The following is a 17,655-nucleotide window of genomic DNA, read 5'->3' as shown; positions in this document are numbered from 1 at the left end:
AAATCTAATAAATACTATTCAATATAAATACTACTCAATATATATATAATGCAAGCGATGTGTTGTGTTGCTTGTATAGAAAATGGTTAAGTTGTATTATATAATTCAAAAAAGGTAATGAACATGTATAAAATTGCAGCTCGTCGCGGTAATTTAACTCGTTTCATTTTTTTCAAACGGACAATAGATGTTATTATTTCTTTCAAGTGTAAAGTAGAGAATCTAAACTAATAAAACCACGATTTATGTGTCAAGCAAATACAATACACATGTAATAAAACAGAACACCAAAGAATACGAAATAATTACTACAATCACAGGTTCTGATTAATTTAAATAGAAAACCATGCGAACTCCGGTTTACGGTCATTCCAACGCTCATCTCTCAAAAAGTAACCAATGAATGCGAAATGAAAACGAAATAAAAATCGATAATTCTTTTGGTTATGGAAAAACACAGCAGATTAGTGAATGTTTTAATTTATTACCAGACCATTTTTATTTAAAATATTATGTTAACGTTTGCTTTGTAAAAACCAAAAACGATTTATTACGACCTGTTTAAGCATACAATTTTACACAGTATGTAATTGTTGTGTACCCGCTGCTTTTGGGCATTGAATGTCAGAAATTGTAAGTCGCAACTTACCTGAACCTGATATTTTGTCAGTCCTCAAGGTTTAAGGGGTATCACATGCAAACACCCAGGATATAACTCGCATAATCCGTTGAATTTCAATTCACTCATATAACTGTATGTATGCGTTTTTAAACGCTTAAAATGGTAATTAAAGTAAATTTCATAACCGCATATTAACAGACTTTCACAATTTCTACACAAAAAATTATATCCCAAAACATTGGTGTTTGTAATTAAGGTTTAAAAATAATCAGTGCTATTTCTTTGCGACAATTAACTGCATAGCGAAAATGTAGAATTGTAAGACCTGCAGCGTATGATATCAGTTGTACAATGTGCACACTGTCTTAACCCTGGACGTCAACAAAGCATGTAGTCACAGCTGGTATAAGATGTTTTCACGTAACAGTGACTACCCATTGATTATAAAGCTTTACGTTTGACTTATAATAGGTCATTTAAGAACCTAATTGTCTCGTTTATTGTTGAAGCAGGTTGTTATTTCATTACTTGATCAGATATGGGTGGTCTTGATGTTTATCTTTGTACGACTAAAGGATAATTGTGATAGCGAGTTTTGTAAAGATGTCACGGAAACAACTTAAGAACGTTGGTTAAAGAAAGAAAGTATCTATGAAACAAATACTTAGTTTGCAGTATGTGCCCAAAGTCGAACAAGAGCATTAAATAATGGTAAACAAAAGAACGGCATAAAAATGTTGGAATGGTTTATTCTTTAAGAGACAGCGTTATGTTCGTTAGATGATCTATGTTAGACTTGGACATCAAGAGTGTTCACAAGTTTTTACTATACTATATTGTGAAACCCGTACAAGCAGATGTTCTTAGCAAGTTTCACTAATATTGGGCAAAATAGTGACTTCTAGAGTGTAAACTAGTTGGTTCATACCGAGTAGTACCGGAAATTAATTACAAACAGAAACGCATTACTTCTAGCTGTTTTTGTTTAAGCCTTTGCCTGCAAATACGGCTTCAGTAGTTCCGAGGCTATTTGGAGTAGATCGCATTCCATTCTGACATCGAACCATGTGTTGTCACTATCGCAACATCTGGTCGTGTTTCGTTTACGGTACATTGGTTCTAAATCGGCCGTTAATAAATCCATTCGATTGTCCGATTTGTTCACAATGCTTCCATTGCTTATATAACATTGCCTTCCAAACGTCATATATTTCCTCTGTTGATAAAGTACGTATTCAATAAGTCACTCTTTTTTGTTTACGATGTTGTGAAACGGGCAACTTTAAAACATTAATTTTTATCGCTTTATATATATATTAAATTTACATTATTTTTACTCAGTATTTACGATGTTTACTAGTAACATGGAAGAATAAATAGTGCATAATGACACATATGTAGTTAAAATAATAATTTATATCTATTACACTATTCCTTACGGTAAACCTGTTAGAACTTATAATTAACCAATGCATCCGTGGAAACTAAACCTTTTTGTTTGTTTAGGACGTTATACATAACTGAAACTTTGTTCAACATGAAAATATGTTTTGCTTGAGAGCCTGATTATTTACAAACCAGAGCATCCATATCCTTTAGGTGTGAAATTTGTAGCTGCGCGAGTAACGTTTTTCAGCCGCCAGCGGCGTTCCGGTAGGGTAAACAATATTCTGGCATATTAATTTTATGTCTCCATCAGACAATAATTGCAACCTGATACCATTCCTGTTCATCTTCATTTATCGTAAAATTGATAATAATGTATCTGTTTAAAATCCACTGCGGGACATAAAGCGATAATAATCTTCTCGAATATTTTTTAATTTCTCTTTAAAACTTAATAAATAACAAACCATTGTTACGCGTGGGAATTTTATTAAATCCGTTCATTTGTTGAGGTAAAACACAACTGACTGACAGTCTGTGCCCTTGAGAGGCAGCATGTGTGGTATGGTGTGCAAGTATGAGTTGATTCGTTGTTCAACATCACTATGTGAAACTTACTTTAGTAAATTATTAAGAGTTTGATCCTTCTTTATTAATATCTGTAACTACACCATCACGTTTAAGTCGATAGTTGATCATTTCAAATATGTTAGTTCATATTTTTAAAATGCATGTCGCTATTACTTTAATATTTGATAAAATTTCGATTGCAAAAACCAGCATGACAAAGCACATACGACGTTAGAAGTCAACCGTTGGACAAAAATATTCGCACGCCTTTCCTACTTTTAAAATAAAATGAATAGCTATAATGTAAACATAGAAAGTGTTTAATCGAAACCAAAATATATTTCATAGAGCAGGTTATTTTTATAAATAGGACAAATATTAGAGCTATTTATTGACACCTGAATTCTTTAAATAAAATGTTTAAAATGTGACAGCACACAATAAGCAACTAATAACGCAGCCACGGATCAATTCAATAACAAAAGCTCATAGACGTAAAACACGAAACACACGTTAACATAGAAAGAGGATTTAACTACGTACTACATTCCCATCACCGGTTCAGAGATGAAAAATGAACTGCTACCAAAACTTTGTAGTTATAAGAAGTAAAACACATGTTGCAAAACGTCATTGCGGAAATGTAAACAGGCGTTACGACTCCCTAGAACTAATAACTTTGAAATAAAATAGGTTGTAAGACTTACTACCAGGTTATTACTATGTCTATTAAACAATGTAAACATAGGAAATATCCATTAAGACATGGGTTAGACAAATACATATTTTTGAAGTTTTCCGTCTTGTATTCCTAATATTTCAGCCTGCAAGAGTTTCAACTGCAATGAGCGTACTGCAACATTTCTCGTAGTAGCTTTCAAACTTTTAACATTCTGCGTTGTACGAGAGGCGCCCAGATTATATTTGAACAAAATTTATGACGCAAAATAAGAAATGCAACAGTACCTTTATTGAAGTAAGAGTTCAATATGAGATTCAAGACATGCGTAAATAAGCCTACACCTGTTTGGCCACGATTCAAGAGTTTTGTTAATAATATTTTGGTCCAGTTTTCTCCACTCGTCCTTAAGAGCTTTTTAAGACCTATAACAGAGTTAACGTTGCGCTTCTGTATACGGCGTTTAAGGATTTCCCATATACCAAAGTCCATTGGAACAGCATCCGGAGACTTTGTCATCCATTCGTCACGGTCAATCAAGTTCACTTTCTCCTTCTTAAGAAACTGGAGGGTCTGTTTAGATGCGTGACTTGAGGCACTGTCCTGATGGAACACAATTGACTCTAGACCTTTTGGAAACAGTTTCGGAATGTCATTTCGAAGAAACGGATTCAATACCTTATTGATATAAAAATTGCTTTTAACTTTAGTTCCTCTGTTGATAAAGCGAATCTCGGTTTTTCTTCTATAAGGACACCAGCCCATGCCATGAAACCCTTGGCTAAAGAGTCCCGCTTAACGAACTTAAGTTTGTCGCTAACTGTTTCGCCTTTTGTCATGTAGCAAACTTTGCGTCACCCGTATGACCCACCTAAATAGAACATTGCCTATCAGAAGTAACAAAGGTATTCCATCTTCCACGCCTTAACTTCATGTAAAACTGCCTTGATCTAGCCCTCCTTTTCTTAATTTGCGCCATGCCAAGCTGATGAACTTTGCATTTTTTCTAAGTTAAGCTTCCAATACTTTTGTGATAATGTTATATACAGTTCCTTCAGAGATGCCTAACAAAGACGACATCTTACGTTGGGTCGGTGGATTAACTTTGGCGATCATACGATTTATTTTTTTCTGACGTTCGGTGTGGCCACATTTCGACGATATCCAAACTTTGGCAAAGGAAGGCCAGCATTGATATTTTGGAGTTGATGTCCAATATTATAACGAATGTTCTTGATGTAGCCCAAGGAAATCGAATATCCCATTGCTTTCAACTCATTTTGAATACTCCTATATGTGTATTTAGTCTTCAAAAGTCCAACAACTACCTCTTCCACTGTATCACTAATTTTTCGACGCATCATGCTATAAATGACAAATATGAATGTTGAAACATCAAGATTATGATTGTACATGATGGAGTAAAAGTAATTTGCACGGATTTTTCTTGCGGTACTGTCTAAACGTGTATACAGATTGTGTTCAAATATAATCTGGGCGCCTCTCGCATAAGCAGTTATATTATAAACTCATTATTTATATAACATATAAGAATTTATGTTTTAGTCGCGTGAATTTCAAGGTCCCTTCTTTGTAAAATTGAACAGTTTATATTTATTAAATTGTTTGATTTGTGTGTGTAAATGTATGTTTAACAGTTTTCAGTCTCTCCTAGATATGTGAGTTTGGGTTTCTTAGAATTCACAATTTCTTCAATTGACAGATGCGATTGGTTTACACGCTCTTTAACCATGCGTTTTATGAGTCGATAATTTCGTGCTCTGTATATTGTTGTACCGACAACTGGTAATTTGTCTGGTATAAAATACCAGATTTGTAGGTTACAGTCTCTCTGTGTCTGACCCACATTAGTTTTATTGCATATTGGATTGTGTACATGCTTCATATATATCTTAATCACACTCAAGTCTAAATAAATATTTGCCAACCCTGAAAGAAGTATACATCAACATTCCATTCGACACACCTATATTTAAAATGACGCGAAATAAATTGATGATTGATTAAATAACAACTCTCTTGCATACTTTCAACACATGCCTATAACGTCAATTAGTGGGTATATGTTATTTCGAACACAGAACTAATCGAAGTTTTAACAAATACATTGTGTTTATGGCAGCTAGCAATTGTACAAGTTGTGCAAATATACAATTGATATTTTACTAGTTTACGTCATTCAACAAACAGTCGCTAACGCCATATGCACTTATGTACTTGTCCTCAGGAACAGTTAAAGAAATCGACAAATAATGGCTGTGTTCCTTCCTGATCTGTAATTATAATTACAGATCAGGAATTAAACACATATTCAGCATCCCCAAATGTTAAAGAACGGATAAATACACAAAAGCAAAAGCAAAAGTATGGTGTTAAGGTTGTTTGCATTATACAAACAATAATAAATTTACCAAAAGAAGGTACACTGTTTTACAATGTGTACGCCTTATAACACCTAAAACCTAAAAGTCAGTCAAGTCACAACTATTATAGAATGTTTCCACGTAACATTGATTATCCATTGATCATAGGGCATCGCGTTTGAGTTATAAATGACTTGTAGAACATAAGTGTCTTGTTTATGGTTGGGGCTGATCGATATGATCAGATACAGGGCGTCCTGATGTTAACCACGGATAGACGAGGGAATACTCGCGATGTAGAGTTATGTTTTAAAGTAATGAATGCAACATATGATATTTTGTTCGAGAAGGCGAAGAATAATTAAAAATGAATTGTTTGAATTATGTATATAAAAGCGCATCAAAAACATTGAATATTTGTTGCCAACAAAACAGTATAATTACTTTAAGCTTGTGAACAAATAGTGAAGTATTAACATTATTGTAGACAAAGCAGCTTTTTTACAAATGAAAATTCTTTGCAGCATGCATGGGAAGTAAAGATTAGGAACTTAATTTGAAACTACACAGAATCACGGTTAAAAAGAAACATAAAGCTTTAGGCATGATGTAAAAAGGGTGTCATTCGATTTTAAGGAAAATGCGATTCCTTATATAATAACTGTATTGCCTTTTGTTTAATATATTGCTTAACGTAAGAATTTCGATATATGTGACGATCAATGATACGCGATGATACAGAAAACCCGGGAATGCCAATCTCAAACAAATATGTTCGATTTCAGTTAACAGCAATAAATATAAACCGGAAACGGAATCTTTCTGATGAAAAAGATAAACAATTAATATTTAAACAAATATGTATATATAAGAGTTTACCAATAAGAGAACATGCTACAAGGATATATGTGGCCACATGGAGCAACGTCAACGGTGTCAAATGATGCAAACTGCATCTTGAACGTCATTAAATGTTTGTTCCATCATTTTTCTTTGTTGTCTGCGCATGTAGTATGAAGCAAAGATTGTGGTATGTCTACTGCACAAATACTGATTGGGACAAATGATAGCATACGGTTAGATGTCTAAGTAAATTGACATTAAACAGTCGCAGTTTTTATATCTTAATATTTACGAGGAAATGCCGTAAATGTGTTTCCTAAACATCCTTGGTGCTCTACGTACGTTTACAATTTTTCTCAAAATGATTTTACTTTTCAAAAACAATTGTTCTGCTAACACAGTTCATTCTCCATCTTCTTTTAAGCATATAACATGTTTCCGTTGATCTTTCAAACGTTTATGACATAACTTACAATATTAAAAGATGTTTGAACATTCTCGCAGATTTTCTCATGTTGCCTCCTTTAAAAATTGAAATTAAAATTCCTGACCAAATACATAATGTAAGAATACATTTTTAAGCGGTAAGACATATGCGTCAAGCATCTTTAAGAAACAATGAAAACCGCAACATAAAATGAAAAAAGTTGAATGATGTTAAAAGACATGAGTTGCAATATTGAATGCGACAATAATAGGGCATCAATGTAAAGAAAATACTGTCATTTCTATGGATCATCCTTCAAATTTCAGAGACAGTTTTAATCAAAAGAATATACTTAATGAAAGCGACCTTCAACACTTGGATTGTGTCACATGGTCCTGACATATTACCAGTGAAGGCAAATGTTGAAAAATCAGATTTCTATCATTGGTCAGGATCAAGCCTTTATTTAAACCAACAAAAATGAACATGTATCAACACATACTCTATAAAACTATGTTATATGAGCGATAGTAATTGTAGTATTGTTTATTCATTTCATTCAATGTGTACATTCTTTAGTGAGCACATTTTCTAATTAAGATATGTCATTCCCAATACAAGTGTGTTTCCATTTTGCGAGCGAACTCGTGTTATTTCAAGCAGTTTAAGTCTTAAAGACTCAAAAAGGCATGCAGCTATTACATAGCTGCATGGAGTACATCGCCATCCATTCTGGCATCCAACTATGTGCTGTCACACTCGAAACACCTGGTCGTATTTTGTTAACGATATGTTTGTTCTAAATCGACCGGTAATAAATCCAAACCTTTGCCCGATGCTTTCGCAATGTTTTCATTATACATTTAATTGATATATAATATTGCAATCCCACAATCTGTTTTCTTTTGAATGCTCTGTTAATAAAATTGCTTATGTTTAATGTTGCTCGTTTATTTCATTTTTCTAGTGCACGAAAAACATTTTAAACATATTTCTCGCAAAGTTATAATTAAACAATGCCCTCATTTGTGTCACATCATATTATGATAACTCTATTATTACGTTTTAACTACATAAATATTATAAAGAAAGAACTGGGATAAAAAAAAATACATCAGGGCCATACATAATGCAAAATAGATATTTAATCAATCTTTATAATATGTAGTTCAAATTAACATAAATATATATTTAACTATTGCTCATAGTTTTAACACTTGAAATCTACAACAATACGTGTGCACATTTGCCGCTGCTATGTTGTTGATTCATTTGTTTCCTCAAGATCGTTGTACAACACAGCAAAATTGAATAACATGAAAAAACGCCTTCGCTTGCGGGAATTATTATTATATAAAGCAGATCATTTGTTTTCAATAGGAGTAAAATTAGTTTCTTTATGAGTAATGTCGTTCAGTCGCCATTTAATTTTTAGTAGCTTGGGGTAGTAGCTGCGCTGGCGCACTTGTATGCACTCGATTAGACAATAAATGCAAGTCGATGTTATTGCTTTGCATATTAATTAATTGTAAAAAAATGATTAGAATCCACCATCGTTCATTTCTTTCAGGGGCATTTATTGATGATTTTCATCTCGATTTGAAATTAGATAAATGAATTTAAAACAATATTTAATTGGTTGTATTAAATTGAATTTGCTCATTGGTTGTCACTCGATGCTAAAGTTTTTCAAATTCAAAGGCTTTGTGTAAATATATTCATATGTTGATGTTCGAAGCAAAGTATTTTAATAAAATTAGCACGACTCTTTGTCTAAATCGATCATCTGGTTATTCTCTATTTCAGACAATAACTTTTATTTACTCTACAAAAGTAAACATCTTCGACGTATCAACCGGTTTATATGTTGTTTTTGCCATCAACACGGTGTAGATGCATATCGGTGGCCTCTCTGTCAAAATGCTGCCTCTCTGTTTATTCTCGGCTGCCTCTCTGTTATATTCAGGTAAATGGATGATCGATATTCACAAAACAGGTAAGAAAATATAAAATTAAAACCCGTAAACACATGTGTGCGTAAAAAGAGGAGATCCATGAGTTGAAGCATATATCCAGCTAAATGTTCACAGGTCCAAACACATATCACAACCTCTATCGAAGATGGAATGATGACGAGGTTGGTGGAACAATCGTGCATACATGCCACTTTCATGACTTTTTATCATAGCTTATCCCTAATATTTCAAATATCTTGTGTCATTGATATCATCTTGTTCATCAAATCCTTACGTTCAATGTACGCTATATAGTAATTTTCATCAATTTTACTAAAAAAATGCCTACTTTCGCTTTCGTTGTGGCACGGGAAGCCTCTCGATCGGCTCACTTTTCTGGCACGGGAAGCCTATCTAGTCGTCGATTGACACTGGCATGGGAGCACTCTCCATTACATTTCTTGTTAATAACCGTCAATATTTGAACAAGTATTGCAAATTAGATCAAACTAAACCGCTTGATATATGAAAGTTCTATTCTCAAATGGATATGACTTATTATAGGCTAGACTTTTACAATTGAATCTTGTATTGTGCCCTTTATTAGCTGTAAATATTTCATTTTTTAATATTTATGAACACAATTTTGTGCTTTTGGCTATTAGCGAAAATTGAAAGATAACATTGATATAAAATGAATAAACTTTGATACCAGGGCTCAGTGAACTAGGAAGCAACTAGTCCGAGTCCATGGACAGGGACGGCATGATACTTATTGACTGGTTCATCCACTTGTAAAAAGCCGTTTTCAAAGGACGTTTTAAAATGGGCCCTTTTATAAATCTGAGGCTAGCCGGCGACAAGTTACTTGACTTGCACGAGAAAATCCATGAACTCGTGGCATTTTAACGAATCTTGTTTTTTGCATTATGTACTGTAAACACATGACACCAATATGTGTTCATTATTTCAGCAATTTATCAACGCGATTTTCATTACTGACGGATTTATACATGTACATAAATTAGATACCAAAAATATGTAGCCGATAGCGTTAGTCCAAATAATTACGTTAAAAGTGTTATTTACATACAATATTCTGACATTTTAAATTTTTACAATTAATAATTTTAACACGTGTTAAATACGGAATCCGGATAGTGCCAAGTAGATTGTCGAGTGACATTGTAGCGAAGCACGATATGACACTCGACAATCAAGATTTGAGTGTCGCACATCGCGCTGGATTTTAGAAGAACAAAATACTGCAGATAATCTTGACAACACATGGCATATTTTTATTAACTATTATAAAAACAATATTGAACTTGAATTTTATGACAGCTTAAATAAATTTATTTCATGATAAAGATAATCATTATATCATTGCGATGCTTAACATACACCATTCCCATTGTTGCGAGGAACGGCTATACGGCCTAAAATGTAACGGAGTGTTCCCATGCCAGTGTCAATCGACGACTAGATAGGCAACCCGTGCCAGAAAAGTGAGCTGATCGAGAGGCTTCCCGTGCCACAACGAAAGCAAAAGTAGGCATTTTTTAAGTAAAATTGATGAAAATTACTATATAGCGTACATTGAACATAAGGATTTGATCATAAAGATGATATCAATGACACTAGATATTTGACATATTAGGGAAAAGCTACGTTAAAAAGTCATTAAAGTGGCATGTATGCACGATTGTTCCACCAACCTCGTCATCATTCCATCTTCGATAGAGGTTGTGATAAGTGTTTGGACCTGCGGAATACTGTGAACATTTAGCTGGATATATGCTTCAACTCATGGACCTCCTCTTTTTATGCACACATGTGTTTACGGGTTTTAATTTTATATTTACTTACCTGTTTTGTGAATGTAGATCATCCATTTTTTTGTATATAACAGAGAGGCAGCCAAGAATGAACAGAGAGGCAGCATTTTAACAGAGAGGCCACCGATATGCATATACACCGTGATCAAAAGCATTTTATGTTTTATGATTTATATAAAAGAAAAAGATCAAAAACAAAGTATGACAAACAGTTTATTATCGCCCAATGATAAACATATCGTTGCTGTGTGTGCGTGTTGATGCAATGACGGACAAAAAAACATTTTGCTTAAACAATCTAAAGTTAAATGTGAACTAGTTTTGAGTATTTATGCTTCGCAGTTATTTTGCGTAATTTCAATTCTAACGTTTCATCTTCATTATTATTGGTTATTATGGTAAAACAAGAAGCCCTTTACAAGTGTCAAGTTTCATTCGTCGTGTAATCCTAATATTTTCCAACATTTCTCGTAGTAGTTTTCAAACTATTAACACTCTGTGCTATATAAGCAGTGGTATTATTAACTCATTATTTTTATAACATATTTTGCTCAAAGAATTTATGTTTAAGTCACGAGAATTTCAAGGTCCCTTCTTTGTTAAATTGATAAGTTTATATTTATTAAAATGTTTGATGTGTGTGTGTGTTAATGTATGTTTAACAGTTTTCAGTCTCTCTCGTTATGTGAGTTTGGGGTTTCTAAGAATTCACAATATCCTCAATTGACAGATGCGATTGGTTAACACGCTCTTTAGCCATGCGTTTTATTAGTCAATATTTTCGTGCTCTGTATATTGTTGTACCGACAACTGGTAGTTTGTCTGCTATAAAAGACCAGATATGTAGTTTACAGTCTATCTGTGTCTGACCCACATTAGTTTTTATTGCATACAACATGTTGTACATGTTTCATATATAACTTAATCACACTCTAAATAAATAAATGTAATTGCAAACCCTAAAAGAAATATACACCAACAGTCCATTCGACACACGTATTTTTAAAATGACGCGAAAATATGTGATAATTGATTAAATAACAACTCCTTTGAACATACTTTCGACACATGCCTATAATGTCAATTATTGGGTCTATGTGATTTCGAACAAAGAACAAATCGAAGTTTTACCAAAAACATTGTGTTTAAGGAAACTTGCAATTGTACCAGTATGCAAACATACAATGGATATTTTACTAGCTTACGTCATTCAACAAACAGTCGCTAACCGCCATATGCTCTAATGTATTTGTCCTCAGGAACAGTTAAAGAAATTGACAAATAATGACTTTGTTCCTGATCTGTAATTGAAATTAGCAGCACACGTGTTAAACACATATTCAGCATTCCCAAATTTCAAAGAACAGATGAAAACAAAAAAGCAAAAGTATGGTATAAAGGTTGTACGCATTATACCAACAACAATAAATATACCACATAAAAGTAATTTTCGATGTACAATTGTGCTCACTAGAATGATTTAAGATCGCCGAAACTATTACATTGGCTACACTGCATGTCGAAAATAAGGCGTTAAATATCTGTTTCACAATGTGTACGCCGTCTTAGATCTTATAGTCAGTAACACCACGACTTTTATAGAATGTTTTCCCATAACATTGACTACCCATTGATTATAAAGCATCGCGTTTGAGTTATAAATGACTTGTAGAACCTAATTGTCTCGTTTATGGTTGGTGCCGGTCGTTATGTCAGCATTTGATCAGATACAGCGCGTCCTGATATTAACCATGGAAAGACGAGGGAATAATCGCTATGTAGAGTTTTGTTTTAAAGTAAAGAATGCAAGACATGATACTTTGATCGAGCAGGCAAATGACTTTTTAAAAAATCTTTGAATTATGTTTATGCATGTGCATCAAAAACATTGAATATTTTATTCCAGCAAACAGTATACTAACTTTGTTTGTGAAACAATAGTGCAGTTTTAACATTTATAATAAAAAGCAGCTATTTAACGAATTCCAATCCGTTGCAGCATGCATAGATAAGTACAGATTAGAACAAGTTCAAAATACACAGAATCACTGTAAGAAGATTTTTAAAGTTTGCACAAAATAGGCCTTATATAAGCAAATTTTCAATTTTTTAACCCCACGGGGCAGGGTCAAATTTGACCCCAGGGGCATAATTTGAACAAAGTTGGTAGAGGACTATAAGATGTCACTACATAGCAAATTTGGTAGCCCTAGGCCCAATAGTTATAGAAAAGAAGATTTTTAAAGTTTGCACAAAATAGGCCTTATATAAGCAAATTTTCAATTTTTTGACCCCCCTGGGCAGGGTCAAATTTGACCCCAGGGGCATAATTTGAACAAACTTGGTAGGGGACTATAAGATGTCACTACATACTAAATTTGGTAGCCCTAGGCCCAATGGTTATGGACAAGAAGATTTTTAAAGTTTGCACAAAATAGGCCTTATATAAGCAAATTTTAAATTTTTTGACCCCCTGGGGCAGGGTCAAATTTGACCCCAGGGGCATAATTTGAACAAATTTGAAAGAGGTTCACCACATGAACATTCCTGAGAAATTTCATCACAATTGGACCAGTAGTTTAGGAGAAGAAGATGTTTAAAGAAAAAGTTAACGCACGCACGCACGGACGCACACACGACGGACACAGGACCATGACATAAGCCCCGCTGGCCTTTGGCCAGTGGAGCTAAAAAATGGGAATGCCAACCTAAACAAAAATGTTCGATTTCAGTTAACAGCAAAAAGTATACACCGGAAACGGAATCGTTCTGCTACAAAAAGCTAACAAGAGCACCGCATAGCGGGTGCCGACGCTCAGCTGTAGGTGCAGTTTTGAATAGATGAAAGCTTGTTATAAATTAATAATTTAATGAATAGCGTAATTACGTCAGTCACGCAGTTAACATGAGTGTGCACGTAAAATAAGCTTTGAAATAAGACATAAATGCAGTGGATACCGCAAATAATTTCGATAGTAGATACGTTTGATGAACAAGTTGTCCGTCACGATTAATGAAAGATCTATCATGCTTAATGATAGATCTTTGGTAAATGAAAATATTTGTAAGATGATGTGTATATCTTTCCGACGAATCCTTCACATGGTCTATCAAATCTTCTCGTAAGGTCCTTGGTGTTGTTGATTAAAAAGCCAGATGTGTACCACAACTACAATACGCCTATGTAACTAACGCCATTTGTTATAAACAAAGTTTCGTCTTCTATAAATGCAAGTTTGTTGTTTACTTTGATGGAACTTACTACTATTTCAAGTATTTAATTAATGCATTTAGGGAATCAACTCATATCCGGATGGATTAACTTACTTTGCAAAATTAGCATTAATACATAAAATATTTTAGGTCAACCTATTGTACGATAACGTCAACAAGTCTTCTAAAGATCGTGACAACCAAGTATTTCTTAAATAATGTAATACCATTTCATAGTTCTTAGCTCATGCGTAAACACGTACTAACAGTCCGACTTAATGAGTCGTGTTCTGAGAAAACTGGGCATAATGCATGTGCGTAAAGTGTCGTCCCAGATAAGCCTATGCAGTCCGCATTAGGGACGACCCTTTCCACCTAAATTGGGTTTTGGCTAAGAAGAAACTTCATTTAAACGAAAAATGTCATAAAAGCGGAAATTGTGGGCCCTGATTAGCCTGTGAGGACTGCACAGGCTAAACTGGGATGAAACTTTATGGCATGCATTAAGCCCAGTTTTCTCAGAACGCGACTCTAATGTCAAAATTAAAAATTTCATGTTTCCGAGTGATCTTAAAACAAAGAACCCAACCCAATTACTGAGTTCAGTAAAACACTCCACTCTTTAACTGATCAAGCATTTTGTAAATCTGATTGCATTAAAAGGGCAGGAGGGCTAAATGTAGGAAAACTCACAGGCATGGCTTTTTATGTGATTGCAACGAGATAATAATTCAACAACAGGCATTGTTGTGGTGTAGTGGATATGGTGTCCGCCTAGTGACCAGGATGTCATCATTTCTATCCCCAGAGTGCAAGTGTTCTCTAGATCTTTGCCATAGACACCAAGCACTAGAATCGGACTCGAAAGCATTTTAAATAAGAAGTTAGTACTTTAAATGCAATCGAGTTAAAATAAATAGATTTCAAACTACAGACATCATTGAATAACATTTAATCAATTCACATCAGAATCATACACACAGAATAAATCCAATTGAACACATAATTTAAACAAGACATTCCTTCAAAATAACTGCCACAACACATGAGCTTGCAATGGAAATGAAATGGTATCTCTGTTTAAAAATTTGCACAGAAAATACGTTAATTGCATTTTTTGTAAGAAAAGAAGCACAAGTAAGTCACCAAGATTGTTCATCAAAGCAATTCCAATCAAAGAAATTTATGTATCAACAAGAGTTCCGCGGTCGGAGATGACCGCATTGAAGCCGGATTTTTGATTTAAATGACAGGAAAGTACCTTTCGTGTTTTTGTCAATGCAATACTTAAATTACTGAAATATTGTTCAAAGGTCAAAATGAAATGTAAGTACTTTTCAAGGCATGAGCAAACCTTGTGTTATGTTTTGAATGCATGCATATACATGAACAACAATAACATTTAAGGTCACAAATATGAACTTGAATTGACAATTAGGAAAGTTTGATCTCAATTTTTTTATTAGCAAATTAGTAAGATATTGTTTGAAGTTTCCATCAATTTCATTATCAAATGTAAGAAAATAAACTTCTCACGGTGACCTTGACCTTAAAATGACCAGTGGTCATCTACTAGTTCTGGCCAACCTTCATATCAAGTTTGAAGACTCTAGGTCTAAGCATACCAAAGTATTAACAACTTTAACATATTTACATCCAAGGTCACAGTGACCTCGACCTTCAAATGAATGACCTTGAAATGACCAGTGGTCATCTAAGTGTGCTTGCAAACCTTTACGTCAAGTTTGAGATTCTAGGTCCAAGCATACCAAAGTTACAACAATTTTAACATTTTAACATTTAAGTTCACAGTGACCTTGACCTTCAAATGAATGACATTGAAATGAATGACCTTGAAATGACCAGTGGTCATCTAAGTGTGCTTGCAAACCTTTACGTCAAGTTTGAGATTCTAGGTCCAAGCATACCAAAGTTATAACAATTTTAACATTTTAACATTGAAGGTCACAGTGACCTTGACCTTCAAATGAATGACATTGAAATGAGCAGTGGTGATCTTCTAGTACTGGCCAACCTTTATGTCAAGTTTGAAGACTCTAGGTACAAGCATACCAAAGTTATAACATGGAATAAGAACTTTAACATTTTTACCTACCAAAGTTATAAGAACTTTAACATTTTTACATTCAAGGTCACAGTGACCTTGACCTTAGAATGAATGACCTTGAAATGACCAGTGGTCATCTAAGTGTGCTTGCAAACCTTCATGTCAAGTTTGAAGACTCTATGTCCAAGCATACCAAAGTTATAACAATTTTAACATTTTAACATTTAAGGTCACAGTGACCTTGACCTTCAAATGAATGACATTGAAATGACCAGTGGTCATCTTCTAGTACTGGCCAATCTTTATTTCAAGTTTGAAGACTCTAGGTACAAGCATACCAAAGTTATAACATGAAATAAGAACTTTAACATTTTTACATTCAAGGTCACAGTGACCTTGACCTTCAAATGAATGACCTTGAAATGTCCAGTGGTTACTTACTAGTTCTGGCCAACCTTCATGTCAAGTTTCAAGACTCTAGGTCCAAGCATACCAAAGTTATAACAACTTTAACATTTTTACATTCAAGGTCACAGTGACCTTGACCTTCAAATGAATGACCTTGAAATGTCCAGTGGTTACTTACTAGTTCTGGCCAACCTTCATGTCAAGTTTCAAGACTCTAGGTCCAAGCATACCAAAGTTATAACAACTTTAACATTTTTATATTGAAGGTCACAGTGACCTTCACCTTCAAATGAATGACCTTGAAATGACCAGTGGTCATCTGTTAATCCTGGCCAACCTTCATGTCAAGTTTGAAGACTCTAGGTCCAAGCATACCAAAGTTATACCATGAAATAAGAACTTTAACATTTTTACATTCAAGGTCACAGTGACCTTGACCTTCAAATGAATGACCTTGAAATGACCAGTGGTTACTAACTAGTTATGGCCAACCTTCATGTCAAGTTTCAAGACTCTAGGTCCAAGCATACCAAAGTTATAAGAACTTTAACATTTTTATATTGAAGGTCACAGTGACCTTGACCTTCAAATGAATGACCTTGAAATGACCAGTGGTCATCTGTTAATCCTGGCCAACCTTCATGTCAAGTTTGAAGACTCTAGGTCCAAGCATACCAAAGTTATACCATGAAATAAGAACTTTAACATTTTCGAGCACGCCGCCCGCCCGCCCGCCCGCCCCCCCCCGCCCCCCCCCGCCCGCCCGACAACATCAATCTATAAGCCGAGATTTTTTCGAAAAAAATCCGGCTAACAACAATGTTACCATTTGTATATCATGTAAATTTAATTAGGTATTCACAGTGTATACATAGCAAACAAATTTAAAAACTACGGTAATATTATTAAAGTTCACTTTAAATTAATACAAGTTACAACGGATTAAACCCTGCCATCATGTGTGTCACTTCCTATTATGATAACTGTATAATTACGTTTCAGCTACATATATATTATTAAGGACAAACTGGGATATTGCTTTTTGCACCAGGGCCATACATAATGCAAACTAGACACTTAATCAATCTTAATATGTAGTTCAAATTAAATAATTATATATTTAACTATTGCTTATAGTTATTAACACTTGAAATCTAGAAAAAAAATACAGGTGCACATTTGCCGCTGCTTTGTTGTTGCTTCATGTGTTTCCACTAGGGTGTTGTACAACACAGCAAATTTTATTAACATTCATATTTCAT

General features: G+C 34.1%; 1 long non-coding RNA gene across 1 annotated transcript; it reads right to left on the bottom strand.

Annotated features, from left to right (window-relative positions):
- Positions 1-14,854: 14,854 nt before the first annotated feature.
- Positions 14,855-17,111, bottom strand: LOC127880083 (uncharacterized). Its single transcript, XR_008049407.1, has 2 exons — positions 16,971-17,111; positions 14,855-16,670 (listed from the first exon to the last, which is right to left on the bottom strand). It is a non-coding gene; the product is annotated as an uncharacterized LOC127880083 (long non-coding RNA).
- Positions 17,112-17,655: the final 544 nt, after the last annotated feature.

The sequence above is a fragment of the Dreissena polymorpha genome, chromosome 4, assembly GCF_020536995.1.
Source record: "Dreissena polymorpha isolate Duluth1 chromosome 4, UMN_Dpol_1.0, whole genome shotgun sequence".
Taxonomy (NCBI): domain Eukaryota; kingdom Metazoa; phylum Mollusca; class Bivalvia; order Myida; family Dreissenidae; genus Dreissena; species Dreissena polymorpha.
The sequence above is the reverse complement of the archived record's forward strand: the minus strand, read 5'-3'. Positions and strand labels throughout refer to the sequence as shown.